The sequence below is a fragment of the Pangasianodon hypophthalmus genome, chromosome 7 (genome assembly GCF_027358585.1).
Source record: "Pangasianodon hypophthalmus isolate fPanHyp1 chromosome 7, fPanHyp1.pri, whole genome shotgun sequence".
Taxonomy (NCBI): domain Eukaryota; kingdom Metazoa; phylum Chordata; class Actinopteri; order Siluriformes; family Pangasiidae; genus Pangasianodon; species Pangasianodon hypophthalmus.
Genome location: NC_069716.1, coordinates 30437541 through 30451230, shown reverse-complemented (window position 1 = coordinate 30451230; position 13690 = coordinate 30437541). Strand labels below are relative to the sequence as shown.

The window sequence follows — 13690 nt, the reverse complement described above, 5'->3', positions numbered from 1 at the left end:
TGCCACTACAAACAAAAGAGAGGAACAGACCATATTCTTAGTACACACCTTACATATTTAGTTATATTTTAATTATTTTACTTTTATTGTTTTAATCTCTTAATCTTTATCCTATTTGGTTTTATCACCTTTTTTTATTATTCCATTTTTATCCTTTCCCCCCCTTTTTTTTTTTTTTTTTTTTCTCCTTACTATTCTTTATTTCTAAGGTTTTTTATTTTTTTAATACCCACACTTTTTCCAGTACATTTGTGTTCAATGGCAGTCTTCTTATTCTTGGCTCTCTTCTCTTGCCTGCTGTGGGTCTTGAACCAGGGAGGCTAGGTGTAGGAGACTATTGTCTATACCACTACACCACACAGACTACTGGGAAGACCTGGTGGAAAATAAGAGAACCAAGGTTTACAAAAACAGTTTTAAACTACATTATCCAGGTAAAGTCATTACCCATAAAGCCACACACTTCCTTCAGACTCACAACCAATAGATAGGCAGTTTTGAGACAGACAGGTATAGTTACCAATTATACAGAACCTCCTTATTTTAGCTCCACCCCTAATTTAACCTAGATCCCACCCCAGAGCTTATTTAAGGATATGGATGGGAACAAAAAGCGTATGTCCTCTGAAGAAGCAGGATTCCCTGCGAAACGTTAGGACGTCGAACTCAAAAAGCACCGTGAACTGCACATCAAAAAGATACTGTTTGACGGGGAAAACATTGCCAATTTTTGTGTCCTGTTTTACACAAAAAAATTTTTTAATGGAGAAAAATCCTTTTTAAACCGTTTTGTGAGTACTCACATTTTTAAACCCTTCCTTTTTTTTGGGTTTTTATTCCCCCCTCCTTTTTTTTCGGTTTTATTCCCCCTTCTTTTTGGAGTACAACACCCAAGCCAGAGGGGCCTACAAAACTTCCTGTTTGGTGAACTCCTAGGCCGCTTAGGCCTTCTGGTAAGGAACTGAGTTGTTAATCAGCTACAGGATCCTTTTCCCAAGGATTCTTATCAGCATACTCATGGGGTAAGACCAATGAAGACTTTTCTCCTTTTGGTTTTTATCTTTCCTTTCTTTTAACCTTTTTTTTCCTCGAAAGGAGTTTTTTTACAGGCACAATGATTCCCTTAACAAACAGATTCACAGTGTTGGAGACTTTGGAAACAGATGGGGTGGAACAAACACTACACACAGACCAGCATCTACACAACTCAAAACCCAGGGAATTTTTAGATAGACATTTGAGGAAGTTGTATTTTAAATTCTTACAGGCCACACACCATGAAGACATTGTGACAACAGCTCTACATACGCAAATTTTTCCAAAGGGCATGTCTAAACAAACACACAAACTTACACAGTTTATCAAACCGGCATGCCCCAAGCAACAAACTCTACATAGAATTACGGAAAACACACAAAATTGGATGAAGGCAAATATGCAGATCCTCAAAGACCATTACGTTCAAGTGAAAGCAGAACTACTGAATCGAATCCACAAAATGGAGGAAACAGAATGGCAGATAGCAGGTAAATGGGCCAAAGGTAGATTCAAACACAAATTGAGGGAAGACATAATAGAAAAGGCCAAAACACAAATGGAACAGAATCTAGTGGAAACAGAAAATGGAGGAACTGCATGTTTGCCTATCCAAGTATCAAACAGCTCCTCTAATCCTTCTTCCACTGCCGCCTCTTCTTTTTCTTCTTCATTGTCTTCTTCAATCTCTTCCTCTTCTTCCTCCAAACAGAGTCCGAGTAAAGACGACACAAACCTTGTGGCAAGTTCTCCACAGATGCATTTATCGAAAAGCAATGGAACACCTCGGCCTTTAAACAACAACTCCGATAAGACCAAGGTAGTTAGTGTATTAATACATGAAGTTCCTTTGAATACACTTAAGCAGCAAGAACAGAGAGCTAACACTCCATCCACAATTCACAGAACAGCAACCCTAAATAATGTTAGTGTTCTAATAGAACCTACTATTGCTGATTCACAGGGGGAGCCGACCCAGGGGGATAGGAAGCAGGAGAGGAAGGAGGTGATGAATGGGTCTACAGAAAGGAAGACCATGTCCTTGAGAAAAGCCCGATCTGAATCCTCCCTTTCCCTTTCCCCTTCCTCTTTCTCGTTGACTCCCCTGCATGTGGAACATCCGGACAGGGTGGAGCCCCAAATAAAAACCTGTGAAGTGAGGAACCATTGGGTTCCTACTAGACATCCTAACACCACTAGAAAGATTGCAGATTGGACACTGGAAGTAAAGAAACCAGTTTTGTTTATAGGGGACTCCAACCTGTCCAGAATTCCCTATTTTAGTGACGAAAATGTTCAGGTGGATAGTTACCCTGGAGCCAACTTTTTACATATAGCCAAGGTGTTACAAAAATTAACCCCTAATCCAAACACTCAAAAAGTCGTCCTATCATTAGGAATCAATAATAGAGAACAAACATTCGAAAGTACAACAAAAAAACAGTTGCAAGAGCTGTGGAGAATTGCTGCAGTGGTTTTTCCCAATGCCACGATCTACACCCCATTATTAAACTACTCGGATATCCTACCTAGACGACAACAAGAAACTCTAACAAAACTGAACACTCATATACTGGCACATGGTAATCCATTGCAGGATCTTCACCCACTTAGGTTCAAGGTGAACCTGAGGGACCCTATCCACTGGACCACGGAAACGGCTTCGCAAATGTTTACATACTGGTTGGATCAGTTAAACTTTTAGGAATGGTGAAGTGCAATAAAACAGACAACGAAAAGCACACCAACATCATTAACCTATCCAAAACGTTTTGTCTCACAGTCCGCAGGAGGATTTACTCAGCAAGGGTCTCACCTTCATCCCGACGCCATGCGGTACGGACTTGGGGGAGCTGGGGAGGGATGTCCACGCTTACAATAGACAACTTAAAATTTTAGACCACTTCCAATACACAAAATGTAAAGAACACTTACAGTTTACAGAAAAATCCAGATGGGAACCGAGCACCGAACAGACCAGTTTACCTATAAAGCAGTTGATTAAAAAGAACAGGATGATTATCAATTCTCTTTCAGATTTTTCCAACAATCAAGCAGATAATTTAACCGCCACAGAACGCAGAGCACTCAAAGAATTACAAACCAACAAAGATATAATAATTAAACCGGCAGATAAAGGCTCAGCGATCGTCATAATGGACAAACAACAATACTTACTAGAAGCAAATAGACAATTAAACAATACCAATCATTACACTTTACTTCCACACTCATTACAACAGGAAACACAATCATTGGTAACATCCATTTTACAGGACTTAAAACAGAAAGGCTTCATTAACACTAAACAGTTTAATTACCTTATTGGTCCAAACCCACCAAGGCAGCGGAAATTTTATCTATTGCCCAAAATTCATAAAGACCCACAGGCGTGGACAGTCCCTTCCGAGGTTCCACAGGGACGCCCGATTGTGTCGGATTGTGGGAGTGAGACCTACAATGTGGCACAATACATTGATTATTTCCTCAATCCTGTCTCACAACTTCATCCCAGTTACTTAAAAGATACATATGACTTTATAAACAAAATCAAGAACATGACAATTCCAGACTCGGCCTTCCTATTCACTGTGGATGTGGAAAGCCTTTACACAAATATCAGTACAGAGGCAGGATTGCAGGCAATAACGAAATGTTTTAACAGGTATCCAGATTCAAGCCGGCCAGATGCAGAACTTCTTCAGCTGTTGGAAATAAATTTAACCCGCAATGACTTTGAATTTAATTCTCAATTATATTTACAGGTTCAAGGAACCGCTATGGGGAAGAAATTTGCTCCAGCCTACGCGAATATTTATATGTCTGAGTGGGAAGAAACATTGTTTCCAAAGTGTCCCCACTTACCCGCAGTGTATTATCGATATCTGGATGACATCTTTGGGGTCTGGCACCATGACAGGGAACATTTTGACACCTTTTTGAATTTGGCCAATTCCCATCATAAACACATTAAAGTCAAAGCAACTCTTAATTCGGATAACATTAACTTTTTAGACACCACAGTTTTTGCCATCCCGACGGAGAATAATTCCAAAACACTACATACTAAAGTGTTTTTCAAACCCACTGATTCCCACTCTCTACTATTTAAAACAAGTTATCATCCTAGACATACTTTCAAGGGGGTAATCAAATCACAAATCATTCGATTTCATAGAATTTGCTCATTTGATCAACATTTCCATGAAGCAACACAAACTCTATTCAAAGCCCTTAGACCCCGAGGGTATTCTAAGAGATTCTTGAGAGCCATTAAAAGAGACACGTTGCAGGATCTCAGAAATAACCCAACACGATTGGTGCCGGAACCCAAGGATGTCATCCCCATAGTCACGACTTTTTCAGAAACATCCAAAATCCTCAACAATAAGCTTAAACAACAATTCCAAAAAACACAAGAACTATACGCACCACTTCGGTCATTCAAACCAATATCAGCTTATAGAAGAAATAAAAATCTACGGGATCTCCTGGTCAGGGCCAGTTTGAAATCAGACCGACGAGTGATTCCTCCTATATTAGCAACACATTTTCAACAGCTCAGGTCAGTGGAGATGGGAAACAAGGGACACCTAGTGCCACAAGGAACAAACCTCAAGACCACGAATATCATTTACATGATCACTTGCACACACTGCCATAAGAGATATATTGGAGAAACTGAATACAGTCTGGAACAAAGGCTGAAACAACACATTTACTCCATTCAACACAGACCACGCAACACACACTTAATATGCCATTTTGCAAGGGTTTGGATACAGAAGCTCAGGATCTCGGGTTTGGAGGCCAATAGGGCATGGAACAGGGAACAGAGAAGAAGAAGAGAAGCATATTGGATAAGTAAACTGCACACAGACCATCCTCATGGCTTCAATACTAGGAGAACATCTTAGACTTGGAGACTTGGAACAGAGATACCCATATAGAGAGAGGAAATAGGGCTAACCCATTCTTCTTTTTACAGTATTCTCTTCTTTCCCCCGTTGTTTTTCTTTTGTCCTCTGCTCTTTTTCTTTACCTTGTTCTTCTTTTTTTTCTTCTTTTCTTCTTCTTTTCCTTCTTCTTCTTCTCCTTTCTTTTCTTTGTTCTTTTTTATACCCATTCTGTCACATTTATTGTGAGTAAAAATAGCACTTGATACTGGAGCAATCCGTTGTATAATGGACGTCTCGGTGGAGCGTTTGGTTTTGTTTTGATTTGGTTTGATGATTAAACACAACTTGGTGGATTTGTGCACGCACAAATACACACTTTGTAAATATGGTTTAAAGTATTTATATAGCACTTGTTTTGATTATTAGCACTTTTCACTTGACTCAATTGTTAGCACTTTTACTAGCACTTACAGCACTTTTTTTAGGTTTCAGCACTTCTTCCACTGGGACGGTCAATGCCATGGTTTGATCCAGTAAAATAAATTGAATAACTTTTTATAAAACCACAATATTGTGATGCTTTACTTTATTTCCAGACAATTTCTGAGCTTTTACCTCAACCCCAACCATCATTCCGCACCTGGGTTGGACCGGAACCTCAACTCCAAAACCTTATTTCGAATCCTAACCTCAACCCCCTAACCCTAACCCCCTAACCCTAACCCCCTAACCCTAACCCCCTAACCCTAACCCCCTAACCCTAACACCCTAACCCTAACCCCCTAACCCTAACCCCAACCCTAACCCCAACCTCAACCTTCTACCCTGACCCTAACCCTAACCCTAACCTCAACCTTCTACCCTGACCCTAACCCTAACCTCAACCTTCTACCCTGACCCTAACCCTAACCCTAACCCTAACCTCAACCTTCTACCCTGACCCTAACCCTAACCCTAACCCTAACCCTAACCCTAACCTCAACCTTCTACCCTGACCCTAACCCTAACCCTAACCTCAACCTTCTACCCTGATCCTAACCCTAACCCTGACCCTAACCCCTAACCCTAACCTAACCCCTAACTCCCAACCCTCCTACTCTAACCCTAATCCGCTTACCCTAACCCTAACCCCTAACCCCTAACCCTAACCCTAACCCCTAACCCTAACCTCAACCTTCTACCCTAACCCTAACCCCTAACCCTAACCTCAACCTCCTACCCTGACCCTAACCCTAACCCTGACCCTTACCCTAACCTCAGCCTCCTACCATGAACCCTAACCCTAACCTCAACCTCAACCTCCTACCAGGAACCCGAACCCGAACCCCAACCCCATAACCCTACTTAACCCTAACTCCTAACCCTAATCTCTCCCTCCTACCCTGAACCCTAATCCTAACCCGAACCATGACCTTCACTTCAAGCCCAATTCTAACCCTTTTCCCTTCCCCCTCCCTACCCCAACCTCAATCTCCCATCTTGAACCCCAATTCTAACACTTAACCCTAACTGCTAACCCCCTACCCTAACCCCAAGCCTTATTCCTACCCTAACCCTAATCTTCCCCCTTCTCTATCTTGACCCTCTTTTGTTTCCCTGCTCTTCTACTGGAGTGGGTACCCTGGCTCCAAGGATATAAACTTAACTCCCAAATCTGCCCCATGAGATGGATACATTTACAGGTAAATGTGAGCTGTATGTGGACATGGGAGTGTGCAGACATTGAATGGAGCTTTCACCCGGGATCCTGTGCTTTGATCACTCAGCCGGATATGGGGTGTGGATCTGACTTGGGAAAAACTGCACGCCCTATCCGGTCCCTTAGGTTCCTTGTTTTATTTAAATAATGTTGTCTTTTCCCCCCCCTCCATTTTTACTTTCTTTATGGGGACTCCTGGTCCCTTTCCAGGTCACTGTTCCTTTTGAACTTAGTGGGTATTTTTATTTTTATTTAGCTCTCTCATTTTAACTTTATTGATTTTATTTTCTTAATCATATTTTAAAAAAAGCATCCTTTCTTTTTATTTTATTTATTTATTTATATATTTTATGTTTTTTAAATTTTTATTTTTTATTTTTTATTTACTCATTTACTCATTTACCATTTGGGGATTTTAAATTTGCACTGTTTAAGGATCACCCTTACCCAGGGATCCAATATTTTATATATAAAAAATTTTTTTTGTATTTGTATAAGAAAACGGGTCTGGCCTCGTTCTTTTTAACTCTAGAATAGAACAAAGTGAGCCTGTGCACTAAAGAGCATACACTCAACATATGAGGACTTGATCTTTCCCTAACCTAACCCTAACCCTAACCCTAACCCTAACCTCAGCCTCCTACCCTGAACCCTAACCCTAACCTCAACCTCAACCTCCTACCCGAAACCCGAACCCTAACCCTTAACCCTACCTAACCCTAACCCGAACCCCACCCTCCTACCCTGACCCTAATCCTAACCCGAACCCCAACGTCCTACCCTGAACCCCAACCCTAACCCCAACCCCATAACCCTACTTAACCCTAACTCCTAACCCTAATCTCTCCCTCCTACCCTGAACCCTAATCCTAACTCGAACCATGACCTTCACTTCAAGCCCAATTCTAACCCTTTTCCCTTCCCCCTCCCTACCCCAACCTCAATCTCCCATCTTGAACCCCAATTCTAACACCTAACCCTAACTGCTAACCCCCTACCCTAACCCCAAGCCTTATTCCTACCCTAACCCTAATCTTCCCCCTTCTCTATCTTGACCCTCTTTTGTTTCCCTGCTCTTCTACTGGAGTGGGTACCCTGGCTCCAAGGATATAAACTTAACTCCCAAATCTGCCCCATGAGATGGATACATTTACAGGTAAATATGAGCTGTATGTGGACATGGGAGTGTGCAGACATTGAATGGAGCTTTCACCCGGGATCCTGTGCTTTGATCACTCAGCCGGATATTGGGTGTGGATCTGACTTGGGAAAAACTGCACGCCCTATCCGGTCCCTTAGGTTCCTTTTTTTATTCAAATAATGTTGTCTTTTCCCCCCCTCCCCCCCCCCCCCCTTTTTTTGAAAAAAATAAATGCTATGTGTACTTAGTCTTTCTTTTTTTACTATTTGGAATTATTTTCTTTATGGGGACTCCTGGTCCCTTTCCAGTTCACTGTTCCTTTTGAACTTAGTGGGTATTTTTATTCAGCTCTCTCATTTTAACTTTATTGATTTTATTTTCTTAATCATATTTTAAAAAGCATCCTTTCTTTTTATTTTATTTATTTATATATTTTATGTTTTTTAAATATATATATTTCATTTACTCATTTACCATTTTAGGGTTAGGCTCCCTATACAACCACGCAGTTTTCGGACTGTGATGGGGGGTCATTGTAAATTCACTAAACCCTAACCCTAACCCTAACCCCTAACCCTAACCCCTAACCCCTAACCCTAACATCAGCCTTACACCTAAACCCTAACCCTTACCTTAACTGTAATCCTAAATACAGGTGGATCATGACCGTAATCCTAACCTAGTCAACCCCCATATACCCATATGGACATATTTCCGCCCACCCATCCATCTTTTCTCACAACATTTGATGAAACTAAGGCTATGCTGGTGTGAGAAAAAGGAGTGTAAGTGATAAGTGTTAGGGACCAAGCTTCCAGGGTTAGGGTAAGGTTAGGGTTAGGTACCAGGAATAGGGCCAAGATTTTAGGGCTAAGGTAAGGATTAGGGTCAGGGTCAAAGTTAGGATTAGGATAGGGTTAAGGTTAGATATTAGCAAAAGCACAATGGTTTTCCCCATCACAAGATCATCCCCTGGTTAAATAGGGACCCAAGGGAAGTGCACAGGCTGGTGTCCGCCAAGGGTTAGGGTTAGGCGTTAGGGTTGGGTTAGGGTTAGTTTTGTTGAATTTACAATGACCCCCCGCATCACAGTCCGAAAACTGCAGGTTAGGGGTTAGGGTTATACATATATACATACACACATATTTATATATTTATTTATTTATTTTTAATTTTTTTGTTAATTATTTGTGTCCCTAGCATGCTTGTTTGGAGATGCTTTTCCTAATAAAACTTTACTTATAATAAAGTGACCATGCCTTAAATATGGCAAATATTCAACCACACAATAATCTGGTGATGGGGGAATCATAGTATATTCACCTATACCTAACCCCTAAACCTACCCTGACCCTAAACCTAAATCCTTGTGAAAACCCTAATTTTAATATGTTGGTCTCTATTAAGTGTTATTTATGCATACAAATGCTACCATGCAATATTACTGTACTTTACAGGGATTTTTAATGATCCTTTAGTCACCAGAGGCAGTACTTTATTTAACCAAGGCTGCAAACTACTGAGCAAACAGTAGGGGGAGCCATAGACATTTAACAGCAATTCCAAATCAGAAATGGAAAGAATTTTTCTGGCCAAGTAAGATTTCTCTTACAAGGAATTTGACTCATCAATTGTTCTGTAGTAGGGTTATAAATTGTGGCAGTAAGATGACGTTGGACTGGTCAGATTAATATTATCAAGAATGTGAGTCAGAGAGACCATGTGGAATAAATCAGCAACGGTGAACAATGTCGTGAAATCATAAGTATAAGGTTTTATATATTGCAGTGTGTGATTGTTCTTCCCACACACACATACACACACACCTACACCCTCACATATATATACTGGGACCACCTGGTCTACACTTTTGTCTTTGTTCCACAGACTCAATCTCAGGAACCTAATTAACATACAACACCTTAGGGTGCACTACCTGGCTGGGGTCCACCATTCCATAAAATACATTGTGTCTTTCTCATTTGGTACTCCGGTCATGAAGGCCTAGACTTGCACATTGATAGAAACCTCAGAGCTAACAGAATAATTGTTTAATAAATAAGCTGTATAAAAGCCTCTGAAGCAGAAATGTCACTTTATAATGAAAGCTTAGTACGAATCACATTTAGATTAAATGCAGTTTGAACACTGAGATATTACACTCCTAGCACTAACTAATTCTTTGGAATCAGTTATGTTAACCTAGAAAATTGAAGTCAGATGATTAGGTTAACCATTATTATAAATGTATGGGAGTCAGATAATTAAGTCATAAATTTAAAACAATTTATAAATTTAAAACATTTAACCTTCAGCTGCACCTATTTCCATCCTTGGTCATAGGAGAACAGTGGAATAATATCATCTTATATTTTAGTCAGCTGAAAGCTCCATTTACACAAAATAAATTGAAACAAAGGGTTAGGGTTAGGTGCATGGGAAAAGTTTTAAAATATGATCAATTTAAGTGAAAATAAAATATAAAATATGTTGTGTATATGTAAAGATAGCTCTGCAAAGATGAACATATATATATATATATATATATATATATATATATATATATATATACACAATTCTACAGTGTGTGCAATCTGCAAAGTACAGATGAGCAATATGTACAGGACAGACAGAAGACAGCATGAGAATGTCAGTATGTGTAACTGTAGCTGTATGTGCAAAATTATGAGTGTATTGTACAGTCTATGAGAATTAGCAGTAGCCATGATGGTACAGTGCAGTGGTCAGTAGTGCAATGATTTGTGTTAATGAAGTTTGTAATTGAACATGGCTTGCAACATGAAATGCTGTTATAGACTATTTTGCACTGATACACTATTCGTACACACTTCTATACTACTATACTTCATGTACTGAAAAAATCTAGGAGGCAATCACAAATAAAATAATAAACAACATAAAATCATGCTGTCCAATTTATTGGTTGCACAATTGCACTATTTGTCCATATAGTACACAATAATAGAAGGGATTTATTAATAATCGCACTGTTGCACCCAGATGAGGATGGGTTCCCTTTTGAGCCTGGTTCCTCTCAAGGTTTCTTCCTCATATCATCTCGGGGAGTTTTTCCTCACCACCGTCGCCACTGGCTCACTCATTAGGGATAAATTCACAGTGATAAATTCAAATATTTACAATATATTTTTGTGAATCCATTTATTTCTGTAAAGATGCTTTGTGACAATGTCCATTGTTAAAAGCGCTATACAAATAAAATTGAATTGAATTATGCCAATAAATAAAAAAAACGTTTTCCTGACAGAATGGCTCACCGTCCCAATCCCTCAGAATGCATGGTTGAATGAGGAACCGAGGAAAGTGCACGGGCCAGCAGTCATTAAGCACTGCCATTGTTCCTATTTGCCCCAGATTAGGGATTGTTTATATATTGTTTTGGGATTGTTTATGGGCTTTGAGTTGGTAGATTTTTAGCTTGTTTTGATTCCTTAAACATTATACACCTTCATCGAAGGCAGCCAGCTGCAGGTTGAACTGTACCCACCCTTTTTTCTGTTTTACAGGTTTTACTTGTAAGAACAAGCATATAGTTGTATGCTCCTAAAGTTGCTGCAGTAGTTTAAAGTTCAACTGATTTTTACTGTTATAATAATTTTAATCATTCACTGTGTAGGCAGTAATTAGAAACTCACCTCTCTACCCAAGTGGCTCTTTGTTAACACTGGAAGGTTTCCCAAGCAGAGTCTGATGACATACAAGGTGAGTATAAACCCTTCTTCCTAGCAAATGACCTTTAACTGGGAGGACACACAGGAATCACATCACTAACAGGAACACACAACTCCCAAACAAAAGAGCTTATTAGTTAGACGACCAGGCCAAGTATTTACCGGGGATGCTCTTCACCATTATGGTGAGTTAATAGTGACTCTTACAGGAGATGACCATGACCAGTTAATACGAATGTTCAGATGATTAAAATTTTATACCCATTATTCCCTGCAGTCTACTGATTGGCAGAGCTTGACATTTGAGCCCGGAGGGCTAGGCCAATAGAACATAATGTAATTTTATAGTGTTATCAATTTATTGTTCAGTGATAATGTGTAATAGTAACAGAAGACAATATTAAGTGCCAATTCTATTATAAGACCATACAACAAACCATCTTGATAAAGCATCTAGAGTATTTCATTAGATAACACATGGAAGTAGAGACACATACACAACTTTTCTAGGTTAGCTAAACAAATAAAATTGATAGTGGCAATCACACTGCTACATGGCTGGATTACACAGTATTCACAAAATTTAAATTTGTTCATAATAAACAGTGCATATCTAAACCATTGACATTGCTCATGAATATATTCTACTAAAAAACACATGGTATTATAAACAGAGAGAGAGAGAGAGAGAGAGAGCTGTAACATCCAGTGTAGGCAGGGTGGATGTTTACGAAATGCCTAATGTCCATATTTTTATATGTAGCTATACCAGTTGGAGTTCATGTACAATTGGCTGAATGAATTGCTGTGATACGTTAATACAAAAGCAAGACAGAAAAAACGTCCTACATGACAGCAGCCTGCAGTCAAAATGTACAGTGTACTATGGCTAGCTAGCTAGTTAAGACTGAAATTAAAAATGAAGATTCTTAGGATTCTGGGACATTACTAAATATAATTGTGAGAAAACAACTATATACAAATGATGATAATAACTAGAAAACCTGACAAGTGAATTTTCTGGTATCTATTTTTAGGAATGTTCACAATAGTTATCCTAGGCTGTGGATGTTGCCATGGGATTTTGCTATTGAATTATCACCCGCTCTTCTGTGAGCTACCATCCTAATTAATTTTCATTATGCATATTCATGCAAAATTGTACTGAACTTGTTAAAATTGAACAAAGAAATAAGTTAAGGTTATAAGTTAATAAATTATGTTTATGATTACATTTAAACATAGGTTTAACGTTAGAGGTGTATGGCTAATTTTATGGATAGGGTGACAGTAATAACTGCTCTTACAAGGCAAATTCTAAAATCATCTAAGCTCCAAAACAAAGGTAACATGAAAATATGCATTGCACATGTGCACCGACAGGAATCAGTCCTATTCATACACAGCAATGACAGGTCAATAACTGTTAATGGGTCAAAAAATCTGTAGCACTTTTAAAACTATATTTTTGATTTATATATATATATATATATATATATATATATATATTTTAAATATTTAATATTAAATATTTTATTTTATCAGTTGTAACATTTTCTTCCTGAAATGTGGATTTAATGAAATGTAATAATGAAATGTGAATTTAATTCTATTTACTGATAAAAAAAAAAAATGTATGTACAAATTGACATTACAGAATAGGCTCAGGTATATATATAATAAAGAATAAAAATGCATGAATGCTTGACATTAGTGCATCAAGCACTAATGTGCATCCTGTGCATGGGACCAGTGAAGTTTTTGCTGAGGCTTTGTAACTGAGCTGTGAGTGGTTTTCTCTCTTTGACTTTGTCCTTTTTTCCATGATTTTGTATATATTGTATATCAGTGTGTCACACAGAGCAACAGCAGCCACACACCAGCAAGTCTGTCTGAGACTTGGAATAACTCCACAACTCCAACTGAGGAAATGTCACTGTCGGCGGAGTTACACACACAATGCACCATGCTAAACTAGAGGCTATAAACTTCCATTACTTGTTAGCGGCATTAGGCTCATAGTTCCAGTGCAAAACTAAAGAAGCATGTCTACCTGATTGACTACATTTGAAGTGTCAGGAACATTATGGGTATTTCATTGTTCCTTTAACACTAATAAAGGTCAATCACAGCAAAATGAGCAAAAGGAACACAGAACAAATAATTTCTCATGAAACCCATCCTGACAGATCGGCCATAATGGAGA

At 38.9% G+C, this 13690-nt stretch overlaps 1 long non-coding RNA gene across 1 annotated transcript; it reads left to right on the top strand.

Annotated features, from left to right (window-relative positions):
• The first annotated feature begins 339 nt into the window (after nt 1-339).
• LOC128318623 (uncharacterized) lies at nt 340-2610 on the top strand. The gene is made up of 3 exons (XR_008302026.1): nt 340-1022; nt 1748-1855; nt 2000-2610. It is a non-coding gene; the product is annotated as an uncharacterized LOC128318623 (long non-coding RNA).
• The last annotated feature ends 11080 nt before the right edge of the window (nt 2611-13690 follow it).